The sequence below is a fragment of the Microcebus murinus genome, chromosome 29, assembly GCF_040939455.1.
Source record: "Microcebus murinus isolate Inina chromosome 29, M.murinus_Inina_mat1.0, whole genome shotgun sequence".
Lineage (NCBI taxonomy): Eukaryota > Metazoa > Chordata > Mammalia > Primates > Cheirogaleidae > Microcebus > Microcebus murinus.
Genome location: NC_134132.1, coordinates 9,794,151 through 9,810,647, shown reverse-complemented (window position 1 = coordinate 9,810,647; position 16,497 = coordinate 9,794,151). Strand labels below are relative to the sequence as shown.

The following is a 16,497-nucleotide window of genomic DNA, read 5'->3' as shown; positions in this document are numbered from 1 at the left end:
TTATGTAACAGGATAAGTGGCCAAAAATGTCCTTTAAATTCTGAATGAACTCATCCTCCCTTGGTTGGTGTAAGCCGCATCTAACTCATAAATCATTCAACAAATACATATTGAGCATCTACTCTGAACCAGGAACTCCAGAAGTCAAGTCAGAAGACCTTACAGACTGCTTCTAAGCAAGTTTGGAATTGGCATGGAAAGTCTAGTTTTCACAGCTATTATACTTCAGAGATCTAGATAAAGATCAGTTGCCTGCACGTGGACTTACATGTAATGAAGACAGAAAGGAAAACAGAGGGACTCCTGAATTGAGTTGCCATTTCCCAATCTCTACCCAGTTATTAAGTTCTTTATAATCCAGTGCTTATGGAAACTTACCCCAAATTTCTTTTTGGCAGCCTAATTACAGAAAACTGCATGGCCTTACAGTCAGATAAAACGATCTCAAATTTAGCTTCTCCATTTCCTATTTCTGTGACGCTGAGTAAGTAAAATAACCTTCATCTCACAAATATAGCTAATAATAATAAAGTACCCCACCTGGGTGTTTTCAGAATGAATAAGAAAGCACATGCAGTTAGCACAGTCCCCCACCTAAATATTTCAACGTAGAATTTAAGATGTATTAATGGAAATTTTTATATGCTTTGAAAGAAATATCTTTTTCCAGCAGAGGTTCAAGGAATAAAAGATATGAGAAAAATCCAGAGGAAGAATCAGTGCAGGGAGAGAGCAGTCAGTTTTCTATTCTGGGATCAGCAAGAGATGGGAATTAATAGTCTCTTCTGCATTGTGTCTTTGCAGAAGAAATACTTAGCATAAAAATTGTCTGGATTAAGGCAGATACAGGGCTTCCCTTAGGTGACTCTTGGGCAGAACTAGTTGAGTGGACTTGGAGGCCCCAAATTCTCAGGAGATTAAGCCAGTGGAAATAGGCCTGATCGGGACTGGTTATCTCTTTGTATCCAGGGGGACAAGCCTTATTCATAGTAATGCAATTTCTGATGACGTTTATTTATTTATTTTTTCCAGTTTTACTTGAAATTGATTTAAGTAACAAAGTGATAATCATGGGCATGAGCCAAGGGATCTTCATATCCGGGAAGAAAAATGTAAAAGCTTAGCCACAGCTGATGTTCAGCTTGGGGATTTAGGGAAAATCTGTGACACATTGCTTGTGAGGATGACTTCCATTCTGTGGCAGCCAACATCTGTGATCGCAATTGCATGCAAACACCTGTAACATTTGGAAGGGTCTTTAATGCCAGCTTTCCCTGGGATAGAAACTATTAAAATCAAGTGAACTCATATTTTCCTTACCTTTCAAATTTAAGTCTTCCTTAAGGGAAAAAATAGGGGATGGGAGCGTGGAGATTGTTTATTCCTTCCCATCTGTTATTGTTTTTGCCTGAAGGCCTGACTGCCTCCCAACTCCCTAATAAACAAAAGGGTATTTTATTGGCCAATTCATTTTCAGTGAGACTTTAAAAGGCATTAAGCAATCAATTCTCACCTAGTGTCCATGTTTAGTCTCTCATTCACTCTCTTGCCTGAGAAAAAACTGAAAGCAATAGTTATATTAAAAAAAAAATTCACTCTGAGAGTGCAATGTTGCTTAATGTGTTGATATTCACCACTATCACCAATCGAGTATAAGATTCTTTAATATTGGCCCGGCGCGGTGGCTCACGCCTGCTGAGGCAGGAGGACTGCTCGAGGTCAGGAGTTCGAAACCAGCCTGAGCAAGAGCAAGACTCCATCTCTACTATAAATAGAAAGAAATTAATTGGCCAACTAATATATATAGAAAAAATTAGCCGGGCATGGTGGTGCATGCCTGTAGTCCTAGCTACTCGGGAGGCTGAGGCAGGAGGATCGCTTGAGCCCAGGAGTTTGAGGTTGCTGTGAGCGAGGCTGACGCCATGGCACTCACTCTAGCCTGGGCAACAAAGCAAGACTCTGCCTCAAAAAAAAAAAAAAAAAAAAAAGATTCTGTAATATTATATTCCATACTGGAAGGTTTTGGGTTTTTTTTTAAACTTCCTTTTCTCTCCCTTTGCCTTTTTGGGTACAATATTTTAAATTTTAAAACGATTAAGTTTTATTTACTCTTATATGTGTTGCCATGAATTCCTTGGAGAAAATCTAATGCAAAATCTCCCAAAGAAATTAAAATGTTTACAGTGGTGGTTACAGAGGCAAAAGAATAACTTGCTTAAATATTATTGTTTCTTTTAGCTTATGTCTTCCTTTCAATGACAATGGAGTTTTGACAGTCAAGGTCTTTTATTGTAAGCACCCGAGAGTAAAGTTTGTATTGTTAAATTTCATTTCTCTTTGCTGTAAAACGCTTTATGAAAGAAAATAATGGTTTTTATTTTTCATTACCTTTCTAGTTCACCTCGAGGTATCTGAATGATAGAAGATAATCACTTATTAAAGATTCACCTCAAATTCTAATTCCTATGTTTCCACAAAATACATCATATTCTTGAATATTCTCACTTTTGACTTATGATGAAATCTTAATTAAGAAAACAATTTTATACATAGAAATTGTATCATTAGCTCATTTTAAAATGCAATTTTATTTCAGAAGTTATTTATAATTAAAACAGCAAGTGACCACATTGCTTAGTTACCTCTATCTCATTTTTCTATACTTTATTCACCTATTCTATATTTTTATGTTACCAAAGTAAAGAAGGATCTTTCTCTCAAAGTCTCTAAGAAGCCAACAACTTGCATATTATAATTATTTGTAAAGAGAGAAACTATGTGCACAAAAGCAAGAATAACTTTGCGGTTAGAATATATGTGAAGAGTGACTACTGTATTACTGAAAGAACCAATTATATATCACTGACTTCCTTCTAGTTAAAATTTACGTCTTCCCAAAAAATGATGACTTACTCTCTTCTAGAAATAGAAAAGAAGAAATGCCAAAAGACACTGCTAAAGTAAATCATCTTTATCGTCTTCATTTCCAATAACAAATACATTGAATTTGAAAGTGACTCTTTTCAACTCAACATCGGAAAGTCTGAAGATGTTAGAATAAAGTTGTCTTAAATAGAATTGAAAAGAAAATGTAAATTGAGGGCAATTGTTTTACGTTAACACACCAGGTTGAGGTTAGTTAGTCATGCAGGGGATGAAGTTAGCATCAGGAGGAGGGAGACTGAGTCCAGATCTGAGACTCTGGCTCTCTTTAAGAGATGTGTATCCCTTCGGAAAAATACTTAATCCCTGTGAGCCTCTAGTTTTTCCATATGTAAAACTCTATCAGAGTTGTTTTGGGATAAATTTTTATTAGAAAAACTAAACCAATAATAAAAAGCCTTGAAAATTTTTAGCACATATAGAAATAAATATGACATGTATGTCATGATAATATCCTCTCTTTATCTTTGTACTTTTCATAAGTAAAATAAAAATTTTAGTAGTGTCAGTGAAGTTACCAAGTACAATTGGAACAATTGACTAGCTCATAGTGTTATGTCGCTTTTTCCTGTCTTTCTGGAATTTTCCTTTATAAAATTTAATTCCATCACCGATATGTAATATTGCTACCATATTACCATAGTCTTCATTAATGCAAAATTGCCTTCACCCCATCTCCATATTTCTTTTTGCTGGAGACTAATGTAAAATTGCAGTACATTAATTACACCAGCATAAAAATCCTTGTTAATTTGATTACTTCATGCATTTATCTACGAAACTCCCCTTTCTTGATTTTTCTACCCTGATCTAGTTATATTTATTTCTTACTGCCTTTCATCTTTTTATTTTATCATTTTTATGCAACTGAAATCAATTTTTTTAAGTAGAACTGGGTGTATCTGTACTTGAGTAGATCATAAAAACCTGAGGTGCTGCAGGAGCTTAGATCAGAAATAATCATATTCAATAGCATCTGTAATATTCCAAAGTGTATTTAAGGGCTGAGTAGAGTAAAAAGGAAGATTTCAGGATATGACATGTACCTTGAACTCAGACTGAAATTCAAATACGATGTTGACAAAACAAACAGCCAAATCATCAAGAAAGAAGGGGGAAAAAAATCAATAAACTGCCTATTCAGGCGCATGAAGACTTTACAGCTAGAATATGGGACAGATAGTCTCCTTTCAACTAGCTTTTGGGTTTTTTTCTAATGTTTTTTGTTTTGTATTGTTTGGAGATTTGGCATTACTTTTACGTATTAACTATTACACAAGCCTTATATGAAAAGAAATCCTTGTCTAGAGAATTGATGAATTAACGAATGATAAAACAGATTGCAGTGAGATTCTTTACAAACCACATTGGGTTATCTTATTGACATTATTAACTGCTGCATTTTACAAAACAGTAACAAAATATTCTATGAAGTCTTTTTTTAATGGGCTTATTTTAGGAAAATAAGAGATGACTGACATCACTGCTTAGGAATATTTCACCATCCTTAGCCAGACATTTTGACTTTGGGGGGTTCCCAGTAGATGGGTGACTATGATATGCATTGACACTTCTTCCCAACATTTCTGTTTCCTGGCAAACGTCTGCTCTCAAGCCTTCTGCCTTTCCTACAAAGCCCTTGCCAATGACTCCCTATCACAGAGATATCTCTAGGTTTGGGGGCAAATTAAAAATTTTTGAGATAAGTACTTTCTTTCTACCTTCATTTATTTCCCCCCATTTTATTTGACAGGTAACATTGTTTTTTTCTGAAAATATATTAATAATAAAAGTCAAATGTGTTAGGCCGGGCGCTGTGGCTCACGCCTGTCATCCTAGCTCTTGGGAGGCCGAGGCGGGCGGATTGCTCAAGGTCAGGAGTTCAAAACCAGCCTGAGCAAGAGCGAGACCCCGTCTCTACTATAAATAGAAAGAAATTAATTGGCCAACTGATATATATATAAAAAATTAGCCGGGCATGGTGGCGCATGCCTGTAGTCCCAGCTACTCGGGAGGCTGAGGCAGGAGGATTGCTTGAGCCCAGGAGTTTGAGGTTGCTGTGAGCTAGGCTGATGACACGGCACTCACTCTAGCCTGGGTAACAAAGCAAGACTCTGTCTCAAAAAAAAAAAAAAAAAAAAAAAGTCAAATGTGTCTGCCACTTCAATTTCCACAAAATGACTCCTTTGAATTAATTACGCCAGCTAGCCTGAAGTAAATCTTCTCATTGTTTGAATAGTCCTCTTATGATTTTTTTACATTTACGTCTTCATATGGGAAGTATCTTTCTAGATCTAGAAGATCCTCTAAAATGGCTATAATCTACAGATGGCTTCTCTACTACTTTTTTCCATCGAAACCAGGATTAAATGAAGCTCCCTCTCACCTTTAGTGGACAAAAATCACAGTTATGAAATTTAAGATCAAAATCAACTCCAAAGGGTATAATAATGGAGAATAGAAAGTGTTATTGTGATAGTGGTTGTTAATGTTATTGTCAATAATAACCAACATTTACATAGCATTTTGTAATTTTGGATGTGCTGGCATGCGAATTGCCCTAATAAATGAGACAAATGAGGAAATTCACAGTTCATAATTTCAACTCTTGAATGAGATAGTTTAATTTTTTTCCTTCTCATTACCAGACCTGAGGAGCATGTCTATTAGGTTCATGTTCATTATCTGTGAGAATTCCAAATGCAGCTCAACCGGGTTACTGAAGTGAAGAAGAATGACGTACTGTCAAGCTGTGGTATTAGAAAATAGAAAATGATTTTGGCAACATTTTAAGTCTTGAGAAATTGCAGGACAGCGATAGATATACTAAAGAAAGAAGGCAGACTACAGTTAAACCTTATAAAGCAAATAAATAGCATTAGCACATTAGAATAGTAAATTGAAGTATTAATACCCCTTTAGAAATTGCATGGTAGAAAAAAACATGTCTTGAAAGCATTTACATAGATATAAGGATTTGATTTGAGCTCCTTATGAGAAAGGAGCTCAAATCAAATACATGATGAAAGAAATCACTTTGTCTACCAATACCAGCTAAAGTTAATTTGATGGTTCCTGTTAAATAAAGCCCATAGTTATATATTTTCTCCCTCTCTAATTTAAACTATCTATCTCACCGTACAACTAAAATTTATTATATTATTCCAGTATCAATAACTGAGAGACAAATCTTTATGTAACTGGAAAATAAGACATCCTTCTCCAATCTTCTACACACTCCCATCCCCAAGCCCAGGCCATCAAAGAATGTGAGATGGAGATCTTGGAATTCTGAGATAAGTTCTCAGAATATGCAAAAAGTCTGCTGAATTGGGAGGTAGGGACCAGAGAGAACTGAGTAGCTAAGAAAATGAAGGATTGTTTTTGTTTGTTTTTGCCTCCGAGTGAGGAAGAGAAGGGAAGGACCATGGAAGAAAAGAGAAAGGAGGGAAAGGGGTTGAACAGCAGTAGAAAGAGGTAAGAAGGAAGCGAAAGAGAATTGTGGAAAGCTAAAGCATGAGTCTGGAAATGTCTGAAGAGATTTTAAGAAAACGCTATTTCACATTTAGTTGAGTTTGTTTTGTAGCAAAATGTTTTCCAAGCCCCAAACTTTTAGTGATCCATTATGCACACAAAGGTTTCCCATGTGCACGTCTGAGTATGTGTGCTGTGTGTACAGGATGTGCATAAAATAAGAAAAAGGGACCGTTAGAAACTGACAGATGCATGTATTTTAAAAGAATAATTTATGGGAGGCCGAGGCGGGCGGATTGCTCAAGGTCAGGAGTTCGAAACCAGCCTGAGCAAGAGCGAGACCCCGTCTCTACTATAAATAGAAAGAAATTAATTGGCCAACTAATATATAAAGAAAAAATTAGCCGGGCATGGTGGTGCATGCCTGTAGTCCCAGCTACTCGGAGGCTGAGGCAGGAGGATCGCTTGAGCCCAGAAGTTTGAGGTTGCTGTGAGCTAGGCTGATGCCACGGCACTCACTCTAGCCTGGGCAACAAAGTGAGACTCTGTCTCAAAAATAATAATAATAATAATAATAATTTAGAACATGAGTAACAATAAGAAAACCAAAGAGAAACTGCAAAAGTCACAAAGTTAAACACCATATAATTTAATGCTCTCCCAGTGCTGGCCTCCTACGCAAAAAAACCAGCGGTTAGACTTTGAGTTTGGGTTTATAAGGGAAAACCAGATATCATGACAGGGTAACCCTCGCCCTTGAATGCTAGATAAGATTGGCTGATAAGCCAGAGTTAAAATGTTTCAAACTTTCAATACCCTTGCCAGAATTTCTCTGCATTCGCAAGGGGCAGGGTTGGGGCTGTGGGGCAGGGGGGTGGGGAGGTGTGCCTGTCTCAGGCTGAGGCAAGTAGGGCTGGCTAAGTTTCACGATTACTTCTGGCACCTTCTTCACTTTTAGTGACTTAGCTCAGTGACCCTGTTGATCCAAACATAGAATCCAGCTTTTTCCTTCCATATCCTTAAATACGGTGAGGCACTAACTAATAAAAAGCGGCAGTTCTATCTGAGTAGTCTTTAAATGGTACTTAGAAATGCATTTTGACTAAAAGGCCTAAAAAACCCTAAATAGATCATTCTTTGATGATAAGATTTCTTCCACTTTGACAGCTTAGAGAAGAATGAGAATAAAGAGAAGGGAATTTACAAAGCTGAAAACTTATTTTATCTATTTATAATGCCAACTCCATTGACAGTCAAATAAGTTTTTTATTCTTACCTAAATGACTTGTCACTAGATTTCTATCAATAAAAAAAAAATACTAAACACCTATTATAACTTTTTTGTTCTATTCATGGATTTGGGAATCATTACCTTTGAGCTACCCTAAATGTGGATTTTAAAACAAACAAAAGCCTATGGATATTCTCTTGACTATTACTTAGTTCTAATTGTATTCCGTATTAAGAGGAAAGGGGGTGTAGAGGGAAGACTCCACTCAAGCTAGTTTGAAAATAAGAGGACTTATTCTTGACTATTAGATGGCTCATAGAATTTGGGGAAATCCTAAAGAAACTGCCTCATGATTGAACTTTGAGCAATGAGTCCTAAAGTCACACAGCTTCCAGGTAAGGGGCCACACAGTAGAACTGGACCACTCAGGAGTCTGCTGACCCAGAAATTATGGGAACATGTGGAATCAGGAAGTTGACTAGTAAATTAGAAGCTATCACTAACAGTTTCTGACTCCAAAACACACCGCTATTACTATAATAGGCACAAGTGAAATGGATGCTTTCTGCTTGGTTCCTCTTTATGTCTCTTTATAAGTCTCCTCTTTATATGCCTCTCTTCGAATTCCAGGCGAGGATGACGCATCTCTTCGGTGGGAATCAAATCATGTGTGGAGACCTCAGGGAGTCTGATAAATGTGGTCTTTACTTTCCAGCTTCTGCACACTTGAAAGAGGATGGAATGCATCTTTGAGTAAGGCAACTCATGGTGTTGGCTACGTATCTGTCATGATTATGGCCTCAGGGAGTTAATTCAGTAATATATTCTATTAATTAAAATATTTAGAATAACCAGTATTTATGAATAAAACATGAGAATAAAATTTTAAAGTCCTTACTAATATAGGAAAGAATAGCACACAAACCTGTATAGCATAGATTTATAGTTCTCAGTTAGTATTGCAAACCCTCTACAGGGACATCTGAATACACGTGGGGACGTTGTTGGTGTCACAATGACTGCTGAATGCTACAAGCAGGGGACAAGGGCCAGATGTAGTAAATTCTTCAGTAAATGGGACACAAGGTGAAACTGACACAATGAAGAATTGTCTCACTGCAAATATAGCACCTCTATTGAGAAATATTAACATAGGTAATCTCTAAATAATTTCCATAACCCACGTTATCATCAGAGAAATTTACTAAAATAAATCATCTATTTTGGTTTTTTATACTCTCTTAATGGAAGGGTGCATACCCAGATGAATGTTAATATGGAAATAGGTTAAAAAGGAGGAACTAAAGACATTAATACTCTATGAACAAAAGAATCATTTGACTTTACTATTTAGTGGTTTTCAAAGTATGTTCAGCTAACCAGCAGCATGAGCATCATCTGGGGACTTGTTAGAAATGCAAAATCTCTGGTCTGACATCAGACTTACTGCATCGGGAACTCTGGCTTTGAGCCCAGGTGGTTGTGATGTACTTTAAGTTTTGACGCCTGCTGGTTCTGCAGTACTTTAAGTGTTGATGACTGCTGGAATAAAAGCATCAAGGAGTTAGTGTTGTAAAAGTTTGGCGTAATTAGGGAATTCGAGTCTTCATCTGTGAACACAGACTCTTCATCTGTGTTCAAAGGAAAGAAACATTTTGTATGAAATTAGCCTGTATTGGGAAAATCTTTGGTCCCTCTAATAATTATTCCTCCTAGGCATGCTGGCCAAGAAGTTTTGGAGAAGACTAGATTTAAGACATAAGCTACACTAGGGAAAATGCAGCAGAGTAAATCAGAAATGGGGTCACTTGGGTTTCCATGTCTGCTGTAAAAAAAAAAAAAAAATCACAAGATGAAAGGTATGACTTAATTATCTTATAGGTTCTGTAGATCATATGTCTAACATAGGTCTCACCAGGCTGAAATCAAGGTGTCATTTGATTTGTATTCCTTACAGGAGGTTCTGGAAAGAAATCGATTATTAATACTTGTAAGCTCATTCATGTTTTTAGCCAAATTTAGTTCCTTAAGGTTGTAGGACTGAGATCTCCACTTCCCTGCTAGTGTCAGTGGTAGGGCACCCTTGACTCCTAGAGGCCTTTCTCTAGTTCATGAATGCCAGCCCCCTACAATCAATCCTTCTCACACTCAGAATCTCTGACTTCTGTCTTCGTTCCTACTCTGTCTTCCACTGTATCTGTCTGGCTTCAGTCAGAGGAAGTTCTCTGCTTTTAAAAGATCCTGTGATTAGACTGGGCTGACCTGAGTAATCCAGGTTAATCTTCCTAAAGTCCATAACCTTAATTACATCTGCAAAATCCCTTTTACCATGTAATGTAATATATTCACAGGTTCCAGGGATTAAGGCATGAACGTCTTTGAAGAGCCATGATTTAGCCTATCACGTGGGACAATCAATGTATTCATACCTTCACCCACAGCATTGACTGCTTGGCTCTGAAAATGTAAAACAAGGCAGGCTGTAATTCCTCACTTCAAGGATATTATGAGCAGATGAAGGAGTCAGAGAGAGGCACCATATCTTACTTATGAACTCACCCATAATAGTAATTTCTAGATGTCCTACAATATTTTTGTTAGTATTTAATATTATGTTAAATAATAACAAGAATCTCAGGCTCTAGAACTTTAATGACAGGTATTCACCACTTAGAAAATGTCCTCCTCATCTGGGAGGACACTTGGTAGAGGTTTAATTTACAGGCCAGATACCATATTTCCCAGAAAATAAGACCTACCCATAAAATAAGCCCTAGCAGGATTTCTAAGCATTTGCCAATTCTCTGTCAAACTTAGAGTTTTTCTCCATATTTTAGATAAAAGGTGTAAAGATGAGTAACACAATATCAGAGGTGGTAATGAAGACTAAGAATTTAAGGTTCGGGACACAGAAGATATATTTGGAAACTATATTATGTCACCTGGGACGACATCAATTAGTTGAATTCAGATTTCTTAAGATGCTTGTGGGCTTAAATATACTACACTGACTCATTTTTCCTTCCTTTCCTCCTAAAGGAATGTTAATATGGATTGCATTAAGACTTTTGAGAATAATACATTAGAGAAGAAATGATGAGAATAGGGTCCTTTAAATGTTTATAATATTTAGTAAACAGAACAAAGTCAATAGAACATATGCTAATATATGCCAAGCCCCCTCCCCACCCACAAAATGGGACATTATGTTTGCAAACAAGTAGAAATTGCCGCTGTATAATTCCTAGTCTCCAAATCTACCTCTCTCATTAAAGTAAAATCACAACAGAAATAGATAAAAGATTTATCATATTCATATAAGCCAATCTTTATTATTAATATAAAATAAGAGAAATGAGAGAACCAATGCAGACCTTTTAGGAGTGCCTCTGGTTCAAGAAACAGTACCCAGAAGCTTCTGAGAAATAAACATAAAAGAGATCAGATGATAAAGCCCATAATGTTCTGAATGTTAGGAGGAATTGCCTTCAAGATTTTTAAAAGTCACGGTTATCAATTTTGAGGCTTTTTCCCTAATGAATGAGCTTGACTTTTAAAGAGCCACTGGCATGTATATATATTGATTATTGCTTCTACTTCAATTTTTTTATTAAAAATGCCATGAGAAAAGCAGTGTGACACTTGCACCAATCTATAATAAATGGACTAGGGTAACCGAAAGTCAACCCTCAGTAGGGCATTATCTACCCCTAAAAGCTGAGGCTCTAATTTCCTCTGCCTTTGGGGATCGGATCTCACTTCCAATTGTATTCATGGCTGCCATCTATTATGCAAGGCTAATAATATCTGGCTGTTCTGATGCTATATTTAATTGTGTATGTTCACATGATGGCTATATTGCCATCAGTTGGATTCTGAACCTTTATGATATTACCGGGGAGGGGAACATAGGATCATAGATAAAAGAGACAGAGTTTTATGCCTGGGTCTTTGGTTCATTCCAGATGTGATCTTGCATAAATTAATCACCTTTCCTCTGATGTAGTCAGAACTGCAACCTTTATGCTTGCTTGAGGCAAAGCTAACCGTGGGTGATTTCAACATAAAATGTAGGATGCATATAATTGGTTGCATTTTCCTGTAAATCTTATCTAGATTAATTTTTTGCCTCCTAAGACCACAGAGAAACTTCCAAGAACTGTTACAGAGCACTTGTGTTAAAAGTGTATATGGCTCTGGAAATGCTAACGAACGATAAAAACTATTGGAAAAGAGCTTCATTAAGGGACTAAAAATAGCTCACTGCAGGCAAAACTGAGCACATTCTTTTAGTTGTGCTAATATTATACAGAGGAAATAAGCAAAATTTTTTAAGATGGTAATGTTTTATTCAACAGCCTCACTGGCATTATTCTCCCGGGTCTTCTCATTCGAGATTGCTTCTGCTAATTGCTTTAACATTTTCCAACAAGTGCATTTCTCAGCCAAGGATGCCCAGAGTCCAAATTACTGATGCTGTGGGCAGGTGGGCCACAGCTGCAGGAGACATAAAAATCACAGCTGGAATCTCCTCTACTTTGTCTAATTCTATATATTTTATCTTAAAAGAGGATTCTTAAACCTGAAAAGATGACCATACTAATGCTTTAGGAAAATTATCCAACATTTCCAAATTTTTCTACCCTTTTAAATGAATATCTAGAAAGTTACATGATAGTCTCGCTATTACTAAAGGTTGGTGTTCCTTCTACAATGTACAAATTACAGGAATTTTACCTTTTTTAAAAAATATATTTTAATTAGTTTATTGATCGCCCATCATGTAAAAATCTACCATTTGATAAACCTGAATACTGTAATATTAGCAAAGTAAGGTTATCTGTTTCCACATATTATCTCTAATATAGCAAACCCATGCCTGAATAACATTTATTCTGAAAGTGGGGTGGAAGTTATTTAAAAAGCACATTTAGGCCAGGCATGGTGGCTCACGCCTGTCATCCTAGCACTCTGGGAGGCCCAGGCGGGGGGATTGCTCGAGGTCAGGAGTTTGAAACCAGCCTGAGCAAGAGTGAGACCCCATCTCTACTATAAATAGAAAGAAATTAATTGGCCAACTAATATATATAGAAAAAATTAGCCAGGCATGGTGGCGCATGCCTGTAGCCCCAGCTACTTGGGAGGCTGAGGCAGTAGGATTGCTTGAGCCCAGGAGTTGGAGGTTGCTGTGAGCTAGGCTGATGCCATGGCACTCACTCTAGCCTGGGCAACAAAGCAAGACTCTGTCTCAAAAAAAGAAAAAAGCACATTTAATAACATAGTATATGACTTTACTTCTTTTAGATTTATAAGAAAATTATCCATATGAATAATAAATCAATTAAGCCATTTTATTAAGTAGTAAACTGATTTGAAGTAATTTTTTTGCCAAAAACACTTGGCTCAAGACTTATTCAAAATCCGATTTTCCAAGGAATTAAAGCAAAGCATCCAGACAGACATGTTGATTTTATTTAGTTTTCAGACAGAGAAAAAAGTATTTATGAAAAGGAATTTAAGGAAAAGTTCTTTCTCTTGGCATTTGTCTGTTTCTTTGTTTATTCCAACTTGCTCTCTCTCCTTCCTGGGGCTCTTCCTTTCGCTGTCCTATTTTTCTACAAGAAAAGGCTCATGAAAAGGATAATTAACATTTTTAAGTGGATATAAAGCATCAGTTTCCTGTTATATAAATAAAGGCATTCTAGTTCCAAAATCCTATAAGTAAATGCTGTTATGTTTATTTCCAATCAATTTGAAGGCAGGAATAGAAAGAAAGGCTTTAAAACCTTATTAAAGATTGTTGCTGCCAATAATCTATGGAAGAGATAGAAGTACTGTCTAAAAATTTTTAAAGCAGGTTTAGATATTTTAAAATATTTATGAGCACCCTTTACATGGTGCAGCCAATGAAAGTTTGTGAATCTGCTATTTACTAAATCTTCTCACTATGTCTTCTATTACACATGATACACATATCTAGTATTACTTGCCACTGCACTAATACTGATGAGAGGTGGCAATTGTTTACAATTAGAATCTTCATTATAAAAGGCAAAGGTCAATCTTTCAATCCGTCTCTCTCTCTCTGTTTCTCTTTCTCTTAAATGACATTTGTCTTTTGCTTAATGGATTTCCTTGGAATATATCACTGTCATGGCTGGATGTTTGTGTTCCCTCCGAATTCAAATGTTGAAGCCCTAACTCCCAATGTTCTGTTATTTCAAGATGGCACCTTTGAGAAGTAATTAGGCTTAAGTAAAGTCATAAGGGTGGGGCCCTTATGATAGGATTAGTGCACTTATAAGAAGAGGCACTAGAGAGCTTGTATTCTCTCTGTCATGTGAGGACACAGGGAGACGGCAGTGGTCTACAAGCCAGGCCTTCACTGGGCCTGACCATGATGGCACTCTGATCTTAGACCTCCCAGCCTACAAAACTGAGAAAATAAATCTCTTTTATTTAAGCCATCCAGTCTGTGGTATTTTGTTATGGCAAACTGAGATGACAAATACAATCACAACATCCATTAAAAATACATGTCACAAGAACATACTAAATCCCAGCAGCTTTCTTTACCAAACCTCCCTGGCTTAGGGCATATCTACAGTCACAATTCAGTAACTCAGTAATTTCATTTTTCTGCATGTTTACTTAGCTTTAATATTTTAACATGAGACAATGGTGTCTTGCAAATATTGCAATTGTTTTAATAAAAAATATTCAGCAAGATGCAGACTCTTGCAAATGTATTCTAAAAAGTAGAAAAGGGAAACATTTCTAAAGAAGCTGGTGATAAGAAAATCTAGAACTGGAAATTTGCTTCCTATTTCTAGACTATAAAAGATACCATGCAAAACTCTGGTTTCTCTTTAAAAAAAAAAAACTATGCCTATATTATTTTTATTAGTGCTATAAAACTGTTCATTACTTTGCAAATTGACTATACTATTCATTACTAAGTGAAATAATAAATAGAAACAATGAAAAGAACAAGTTGCCTAATAAGGATAATTTATTTGCATCTAGAGAATTTATTATGCTTTCAAGCATTGCTATTCTTGTTGAGCAGCATTTACCTCCTTGTAGCTGAGACAAGCTTACAATTTTTTAATTAGAGGAAACTAGCAATTTTACTATTTCAGCTAGATGATAATATTTAATCTTGTTTTTTCTGCCACAAAGCTCTAGCTTCTAGTCTGTTATATCTATCACTGGAATGGTCATAAAATGGGCAAAAAATAAATGTTTACATATATGTACAATTCTGTCTACACTTTTTTAGAACATTGCAATGAATCCCATGTTAGTGTCTATAAGAAACTTAACTAGGCTAATTGACTACACAGAGTAGATTATGGTGGACCTCATTTATTTAATATAGGCATAAAAAATTGAAAATGTCTTTTAAATTACCTAATATAGAAGGAAAGAAAGTATTACTAGGGAATTTTTAACATGACATATATTTTAATTAATATTAAGTCTGTATGTCATATATAGGCATATCATAAATGAACACAAATTAAAATAGAATGTTGGCTGATAGCAAATGCTATGAAAAATAAATACCAGTTTATTAATTATAATTCAATGTAAATAATTTAATTCTAAAACCTAAATATATTTGGTTTATTGAACTATATGTTTTCTTGCAAAACCTTTTATCAAGCTTGTGTCCCAATAAACATGCAATTTCTCAACAATTTGATGATGGGAAATACAAGAATTTTCTTTTGTTAATATTATTGGCTTTAATAATAGCATGATTTAATAGATACAGAGATCAAATAATTCCTATTGTTTTGGCCTTCATTAAAGGTAAAATTACAGCAAAATCTAGACTTGTGAAAAAGGAAGAGCACTAAATTGATGGCGTTCTGAATTATGAGAAATAATTTAAAGGATTACAGTTTTATTATGTTCACACAGACATCAAAAGTAGGTTAACAAAGTGATATCATATAAATAACCTGAGAAGAACTGACAATAGATAAAAGAGACTGACTTATACAGTTTCTGATTTATCATTGCTTATTAATTATTAACGCTATCTTTAGATTTTATTCTCTTAAATAGTTTAGACACGCTCCTTGCAAACACTATTATCAAGGCTTAATTTTTTTAGGGTAGCTGTATTGCCAGGGGTTAGAAATAAGTTCTAAGGGAAGAAAATTAGACTCTTTAAATTCCACCCTCAAAACCAGCTACTTCTGACAGCATGAGTGAGAACATGTTATTCCTGCTTCCCTAGGAATAAAAGGAATTTTCTGGTAATTGATCTTAGGAGCTTATAAGGCATATATATATATATAGATAGATAGATAGATAGATAGATAGATAGATAGATAGATAGATAGATATAGATAGATAGATACTTGATATAAGGAAAAGCTATAATCCAGATAATATGTACAATTTCCAGTAAAGACCTAGGAAACTTATTGTGGCTAATCTGGCTAATCTAAATATTGCCTAGAATATATAAATGACATCTAACTTAACACCATGTTTTGTTATCTTTTCTTAAAATTTTGAGATTGACACAAGGAGATCTATACAAGACTTAACACTGTCTACTACATATTTTCTCCCTAAGACTTAAGTAAAAGGTGCATTCATTCATTAGTTTAATACAAATTTAATGAAAGCTGACCTGTGTCAGGCACTGAGGTGCTGAGCATACAATTCAAAACAGACACAGTCCTCACCCTCACCATACCTAGAGTTAAATAGAAAAACTGGATACTAAACAACTTACAATGCAAATAAATCGTTACAATTGTTGCAATGCTATGAAGGAAAAAATAAAGAGTGAGAAAAATGTTGGGGAAATGATTGACAGAGTGAGC

The 16,497-nt window shown here is 35.6% G+C and overlaps 1 long non-coding RNA gene across 1 annotated transcript in view; it reads right to left on the bottom strand.

Moving 5' to 3' along the window:
* Positions 1 to 13,119: 13,119 nt before the first annotated feature.
* The window catches only part of LOC105876385 (uncharacterized), a 55,752-nt gene continuing 52,374 nt past the window's right edge, over positions 13,120 to 16,497 (bottom strand). Inside the window, exon 4 of the long non-coding RNA XR_001156438.2 lies at positions 13,120 to 13,263. This is a non-coding gene — a long non-coding RNA (uncharacterized LOC105876385). The remainder of the gene's footprint in view (positions 13,264 to 16,497) is intronic.